Source organism: Anopheles funestus, chromosome 3RL (assembly GCF_943734845.2).
Source record: "Anopheles funestus chromosome 3RL, idAnoFuneDA-416_04, whole genome shotgun sequence".
Lineage (NCBI taxonomy): Eukaryota > Metazoa > Arthropoda > Insecta > Diptera > Culicidae > Anopheles > Anopheles funestus.
This window is the reverse complement of record NC_064599.1, coordinates 52605301-52613660: the sequence shown is the minus strand read 5'-3', so window position 1 is coordinate 52613660 and position 8360 is coordinate 52605301. Positions and strand designations below refer to the sequence as shown.

Below are 8360 nucleotides of genomic sequence, written 5' to 3'. Positions count from 1 at the left end.
GTGATTGGTTTTGTATTTAGATTAGCACAGATTGCATTGGTATTTAAATTAGCGCACCAACGCTGAGCGTGGCTACTGTATTTCATAAGCCTTATGTAAATTAATGAAACATGGACGCGTTTAAGTTTACCTCTGCTTTCGATGATGACAATTCCTCGGTATCAACAGGTACTATTCAGGAAGCAGGAAACTTTCAGGATCAAATAACTATTGTTGGAACGCTACTAGAGTTACCGCATCGGAAGGCTGCTTTACATGCATATCACCCACTATTTTTGAGCTTTCCAAACCTGGTCCTGCCTTCCATTCCTTGTTTTCTGAACCGGAGCATTTTGAAGACCGAGCTGAATCGCAATACCGCAGTAATACTGCAAAGACCGCCTGTTTGCTGGGTCCATCTCCGGTCACTGATACCATAAGTGTTGCGATCGGAACTTCTGCTGCACTTTCTATTTCGCAAGGAACCATTTCAACACTTTCGGCGTTTGAAGTCGGGGATTTGCGCATATCGCCCAGCGTTTTTGGCCCGCTCGTTCAACAGCCAGGTCACCAGGCAAATTCAGTTCCCGTGACTGAAACAGAAAGTGATGCCGCCGAAACTTCCGCTGCACTTTCTATTTCGCAAGGAACCGTTTCAACACTTTCATATCACATTTTTAATAAAATTACACAAAATGATATACGTACCAGCTGCCTTAAATGATAATAAATGGCACAGCCAGCGACATTGGGACAAATATGCAAATTCCTCCAATTAAAACCAAACAAGAGTTGGATAAACTGGAGAAATTCCTCGCTGCTGATTGTAGTATGAAGATCATTCTGAAACGGTTATGCACCTGAATATCTGCGCATGACGCAGCAAACCGTTTAAGAGATGCTCTCCGTATAATAATCAGCGATGAATTTTTGACCCAATGCAGCTGGATGGGTGGTGGTAGAGACGGACCTCGTGTTGGCACACCACGGCAAAAGCTTAAGTGTAGCTGAATTCTAAAGGTTGAAGTCTAAAATTTTTAACGTAAAAAGTAGACTTCAGTTTAAAAATATTCGAAAGAGCGTTTGCAGGAAAAGAATAACCAATGAGCATTAACATGAACTGCATTAGTTATTAGTTAGTTATCAGTTTCATTAGTTTTTAGTTTTATTAGATGTTAGTTAGGGAATAGTTTTATTAGTTATTAGCTAGTTATTAGTTTTATTAGTTAGAGATTAGTTTTATTAGTTATTAGCTAGTTATTTGTTTTATTAATTGTATAGTGAGATTAGTTTTATTAATTATTAGATAGTGATTAGGTTTATTAGTTATTAGCTAGTTATTAGTTATTAGTTATAACTGGTAATTACTTTGTTTTACTTCTAATGGATGACCAGGCCGTAGGAAGAGGATCTAAAAATTGGCACCGTTGCCTGTAAATCACCGACTTTTGTGTAATTTCATTTGTTAATTTGATGCAGTACAAAAATGTAATGAATTAGTGATAAAACTTAACCAAAGAGTTATATGATATACTTGATTTTTTTACATGTACACTAAAATCTGTTAATCCCTATTTTATTATGGTTTTCAACATAAATAATAAATTCCCCTGACGATTCGATCACTAGCTAGATATGTACATACATACTTTTATTTTCACTGCAGTTCATTCAATAAAATCAAATTACAATATCATTTAGATTATTAACCAGTTTAACAAGACATGAACATTTTAATCTACACAAATTAAATTATATAAACACACCTTATGATATTTTAGCATATGCATACCATTTGTATCATCTTCTTACTGGAATTACAACCTCGAGGGTTTGACATACCATCTAGCCTTGCTTGATTTTTGTTCTGTATTATTAGTTCAGCGTATGTAATTTCATTCCATCCATGACTCCGAAGAGATTGGTACCAGCCTTGCTGTGTGAGCAATCCTGTTACTGTTGCACCAACTACGTAACCTAAGTTTATCATATTTTTTAGCATGACCAAACTGTACTTCGACGATGTTGGGCAGCGATTCATTTCATAATTCATTTAAACATTGTAGCATATGTAAATTTTACGCTAATCATAATGTACGAGGGTACTGATCTTCCGGGTCGTTTTCGTACCAGTCCTGTTGTATGAAGACGGGCGCCACTACCATCTATACCAGATCACCTAGCTGCTCGATTCTTGTGTTAAATTTTTATCTGTATTTTAAGATAGTAAAAAAAATTAAAGCATCAACATTTGTGCCGATCATCTGCTCGTGTCTTGTGACTATCTACTTTTCATACTTTCCATAGCAATTTACCATAATCCCGTATAGGGGACACGGACCAGTCGATTTATGATTATAGACCGTGCTGTGCTAAATATTTACACTTTACAAAACACAAACGCACTTTTCACACAATATTTCACTTCACTTGACTTACTTAACTTGACACATATACAATATATAAAAGATCGTTTAATTATAATAACTTACCAATCTGCGGAAGAGGCACCAGATTAAATATTCCACTACTTCCTACACGGCGGTGCCGGTCTTGTGCCTCCTCGTAAGCACGGTTCAGCTCCTGCAATTCTTGGCGATATTTCGTGTAGAAATGGCCATTCATTTTCAGCAATTTCGGCTTTTGCGGATTCATTATATCACTATACATATTTCAGTTAACGAAACAGTTGCTACATATTTATATTCACTAAACCATTAGTTCTTAAAAGTAACTAAAACGTACCGACGCGTGCGAATCGGATTTGTAAGTGATTTTTTTTTTGCACTTAGTCTTCTTGGAGTTCATCAGTTTCGTTTTCACACCACACACACACATTTCTAAGTCTGTTTTGGTTCGGTATTCCGATTGCTTCTTTTCTGTACTAGAAAAGAAGATCAAAACGTGAAGAAACCACATCACGGAGCGTGTTCAATCTAAAACAACACCAACACAATAACAACCGCCGTGTAGCAACAGCAAAACCGAGTCAAAACAGCGAGACAAAATGATAACAAAGCGAGAGGTCAATATAAAGACTTCCGAAAAAGTCATGTGGGTACGAAATCTCATTCCTCTACAGACTTTGATCGTGTGAGTTTTTGCATGGTTTTTTCTGTTTGACTAACGCATTATTTTCACAGGGCGATCTTTCTGAAACTGTCATCAAAACGTCATACGGAATCATAATAAGCGTGTAAACCGCGGTAAATGTTATTTACCGGCTATAATTTATCTGGAAATCCACAGTAAATTTAGGATAAACAAAACGTTGCCAGATTTACGAACATCTAAAGAGAACGAATTTAACAGAATTAAACTTTCTACTAAAAGATTTTTTGTTAACTTTCGCCGAACCATGGTGAGTATGCCTTTTGAATCGAAGCGTCTATTTCGACACCACACAAAGAATGCGCTTCTAATACGATTTGATTTTAAAACGTCTGCACATCCACATCTCTATAGTTCCATGTAAATACCGAACGAGAAATGCCTGACTTCCACGGTGTTCGGTATCAGATTATGGGTGGTGATTTTGCCTTTATAATCGCACTAGAGGATCCTGCCGGAATGGCATTATACGATCATATTAGCAGCAGATACTGTCAAAGTCTAGGCAAAAAGCAAATCGAAAAATGCCGATGTAAATTGATATTGTTTGGCTTCAATTTGAAAACAAAATGTGCAGAAAAGTGATTAGCTGTGGCAGTCACAGTCACAAGCATAAAGATGACTGCAAATACGATTTGTTCCTAAAGCGTCCACACATAGCGTCACATCATACATGTAAGTACCGGTGGAGAAATGTTTGCCCTTCATTGTGTTTGGTATCAGATTAGGGTTTGCAATGATCTTTTGTGCATTCCGAATGTTTCAGGTGAATGGTGATTTTGCCTTTGTGATCGCACTGAAGGATCCTGCTGGAATCGCATCGGAGGATCAGATCAGCTACGGTTACTGTCAGTGTTTGGCCAAAAATCGAATCCAATAATGATGATGTAAATCTTTGTTGTTTGGCTTCAAATTAAAAACAAATTATGCTGAAAACCGAATACCGATGGCAATCACAGTCACAAGCATTACGGCCAATGCAAACACGATTTGTTCCTACAGCGCCCACACATAGCTTCACTTCATCATCGTTACATGTAAGTACCGGAGGAGAAATGTTTGCCCTCCACGGTGTTTGGTATCAGATTAGGGTTTGCAATGATCTTTTGTGCATTCCGAATGTTTCAGGTGAATGGTGATTTTGCCTTTGTGATCGCACTGGAGGATCCTGCTGGAATCGCATCGGAGGATCAGATCAGCTACGGTTACTGTCAGAGTTCGGCCAAAAATCGAATCCAATAATGATGATGTAAATCTTTGTTGTTTGGCTTCAAATTAAAAACAAATTATGCTGAAAACCGAACCGAATACAGCGCCCACACATAGCGTCACTTCATTATCGTTACATGTAAGTACCGGAGGAGAAATGTTTGCCCTTCATTGTGTTTGATATCAGATTAGGGTTTGCAATAATCTTTTGTACATTCCGAATGTTTCAGGTGAACGGTGATTTTGCCTTTGTGATCGCACTGGAGGATCCTGCTGGAATCGCATCGGAGGATCAGATCAGCTACGGGTATTGTCAGAGTTTGGGCAAAAATCGAATCCAATAATGATGATGGCTTCAAATTAAAAACAAATTATGCTAAAAACCGAATACTGATGGCAATCACAGTCACAAGCATTACGGTCAACGCAAATACGTTTTTTCCCCAAAACCTGAATGTGTTCGCACATAGCGCCACTTCATTCCACTTCGTTCCATGTAAGTATGGGTGGAGGAAAGGTTTCCCTAGCATGGTATTTCGTATCAGATAGCGGTTTGTAATTATATTATGTACGTTCAGTATGTTACAGGAGGAAGGTAATGCTGGCTTTGTGTTCACAATGGTGATTCCTGCTGAAAACGAAATTAATAACATACAGTGCTGCTATCAACCGCCACGAGTATCATCGGTTACATTCAGTTTGCTGACAATCTACGTACCCGATGCTGATGATCGACGGAACGACACTTGCATAGGGTATGTTATTTATTATTTTTCGGCTAATGTATTGGTGGATAAAACCCAAGCAATTATTTAATGGTTATAGAATGCCAAGAGAATAGTAGGTTCGAGTGAAATCATATTGAGGCAATAAGCTACCAGAATAATCTTAACACAACTGTTGAAAAATTGTTGGAAACTCTAAGAACCTCCTATGTACCTGAGCTAGGAAAATTAATAGCAAAACGTGTGTTCTAAATCTGAATCAATCTTCAGCGTATGGGAGAAAAAATTAACTTGTAACAGTAAATTTTACAAATAGATTTCTTTATGGTCATACGTTTTTTTTGCTATCCGTAAAATTAAAATAGGCATTAGTAAAACGTTATGAAAAAAGTTATGCTAACGATTAAGAGGTAATCTTTTTCAACCGCGATTTTAAGAGAAGAAAACTTATATAGGGTACTAGCGTAGTTCAGTGAATCATTTGATATTTTTCATAATTTATTGAATTGCAGCCAACTGTATAACAAGTCCTTTGATTTGCTGTCTAAAAAGCTTTGGAGTTGTTGCAGACAGACTGCACTTGTTAATGTATGATGCAATGAAGAGTACTTGACCAAAACAAATTAGTTGACCACACAAATTCTGTGAAAATCGAAAGTTTCTCAAAAGACCTGTTACGCCTTAACTATTATAAAATCATCAAACCTCATCAGTCAGACGAGACGTCGGAAAGTCGACAAAAAGAAAACAACTTGTGATAATCATTTTAGACGTTCCTTATACATATGTTCTCATACACGAAGTTTCACGTCAGTTTTTTAAACACAATGGAAACAGTATGATGATCGGAACTATTAGGCCTTTTTCTTGCTTATCCCGGAAGAATAGAAACAAACATTTAAAAACAGTGTTGATTCTTGACTGTTTTGATAAGATCTCTTCACACAACTAAAATGTGATATTGCACAGTAGAAACACCTTTAACAACTGTAGCATGAAGTATTTAAAACCATTTGGATGAGATACTGCAACACTATTGCTTAAGAAATTTCTTCCGAATTTTGTTGAGGATTACGAAACGTATGATATAGATCACTGCATCAATATGTTGATTGAACTGAAATAGTGATATTGAATTCCGGTTTGGCTTGCGAAAGTCGCCAAATACTGGATCACCGTCGTCAGGCAAGGAGAGCGTTTTGTGAATAATCATATAAACTTTTAACTTCTGCAAACTGTGTTACATACATACGGTATAGTTGCTTAACATCGACTGTTTTCTGTGAAGAGATATTTCCTTTTATCGATGTTTTCGATTTTTTAATATAATCGAACGTTCCCTTATGGGTTCGTCGTCGGCATATGCGTTCAGCTGATCGAATCACGACGACCTGATCGCAACGAATACCTTCAAATCTGGCGATGAGAGGATTTATATAGAATAAAAACATGTGCAAGGAAAAGGGATCGCCCTGTCGGAATGCCCTGTGTGTATTTGTTGTCTGTTGTGATGACTCCATCGTCATCACTCCACCATCATCAGATATCAGTTTGTCTTTCACGATTTCTGAATGAACGGGATCTCTGAATGCGTTCCATGTTCTGCTTTGACTATATACGTTTCAACTTTTCTTCTGATAACTTTGTAAGGTCCCTCATACGACTGTGGTTTTACGGCATCAACTCGTACAAATACGCGGCTGCATGTGGCAAAATCTTTCTGGATATAGAAGTGTCTGTTGGTGTTGTGGTTGCTTTGCTGCATCGATCGCAATTTTGGCATGATTTTCTTGAGGTTGGTAACGTATTCTGGAGTTGGTCTCGTCTCTTTGCAAGGAGTGAAAAACTCGCCGGGCTATCTTATAGTAGTTTCATATGTGAGTTCTGCGCATGTGGCTTGTAGGTCTTCTTTTAAAGTTGATCGCATTCCAAAAAGAATGATCGGTAGAGATTCTGTCCATGTTTTACTCGAATTGCACATAATGGCTGCTTTCAGTTGACGATGTAGTCTTTCTACATTTTTTGTCCGTTTGGTTTTTTGTACGTTTTGTCCGTTGGTCTCTGCATGGTATGGCGTGGTCCGGATGTGATTAATAACTGGTTGTTTTGATAGCTTTGTGAATAGTTCCTTATCAAAAGGAAATTGTAAAATTTCTACGCAGGCCTAGTTTAACGGGCAGTCTTTTGGTTCCATATGTATGTATTATGCTTCCGTTTGCGGTGAAAAGTTGAATGTCGGAGGAAAGAGGATCAAACTTCTGTAGTATGTTAGTATTTGTAGGATAACTTACTTAAACTGTGGCGGGGCTTACATTTTCTTACATGTCCGTATGGATGGGTGAGCGCTGGTCGAAAAAACTGTACTTAGTGGAATGGTCGTCCTGCTTCTGCTTCTAACACTTCTGCGCTTTTGTGCCGTAACGATGATGATATCCAACGAACTGGATGAAAAAATCCAACGACTTGGACTGTGCGGATTCCGGGAAGCGCTGCGTCGATTTGATAAATCGGTAGTTCGAGAAATGGGCTGCATTGTATCGTCCATGATCACTGGAGAGCACTTTTCCCCCCACTGGAGAGCACTTTTTCCGAGAAAGAGCTTCGATCTTCTCTTCAAGCACAGCAATTGTTCCTGTTTGTTTTGGTAGCGGTTCATCTTGAGCCTTTGCACTGACGCCACTCACATCGTTGCGCGATACTTCCAATATTTTATAAACCCCTTTTGTCCGGGAACACTGACCTTAGCAGCTTGAAGTATATGTGACAAAGTTTGGATGCATCGGGAGGGTTGTTGGCAGGGATTTGACTGGATATGTGGTATTGAAATAAATCCCAGTCCGCATCATCAAATTTCCACGGGGGATGGGGGATGTGTCTGGGTATTTGATAACTGTGAAGTAGTAGTAGGGGATAATGCTCACTGCCATAGCTATCTGTTTCTATTTTCAACTCGAAATTTTGGAGTGGGACAGATGGCACTACTCCGTGATCAATAGTTGTACCTTTTCCACTATGACGGCAGAATCTTGTCGGAGTAGAATTGAAAATAGGTTGTAAGTTCCGTGTGGAAAAAACTGCCTGTAGTGTGAATCCTGAAAATACTGTGTGTGCGTGGGTTGCCACAGCTAGCGTATAAATCTTCCAAGATGATAACGGAAGTTGAGATTTGGTAAAGTAAGTTAGGAAGAAATTCTAACATTTCATCCGAGTTGTATTTGTTTGGGGGGAGGTAGAGGGAAATGATTGCGGGTTTTATCGGATGATCGATTTGTATGGCAGTTGCAGGGAGTGGTGTGTTTAAAGTGAGTGGTTTGGTAGGTAAATTTTTACGAATTT

The 8360-nt window shown here is 38.4% G+C and overlaps 1 long non-coding RNA gene across 1 annotated transcript; it reads left to right on the top strand.

Moving 5' to 3' along the window:
- The first annotated feature begins 922 nt into the window (after positions 1 to 922).
- On the top strand, positions 923 to 4510 carry LOC125767254 (uncharacterized). The gene is made up of 3 exons (XR_007418754.1): positions 923 to 3340; positions 3445 to 3765; positions 4219 to 4510. It is a non-coding gene; the product is annotated as an uncharacterized LOC125767254 (long non-coding RNA).
- Positions 4511 to 8360: the final 3850 nt, after the last annotated feature.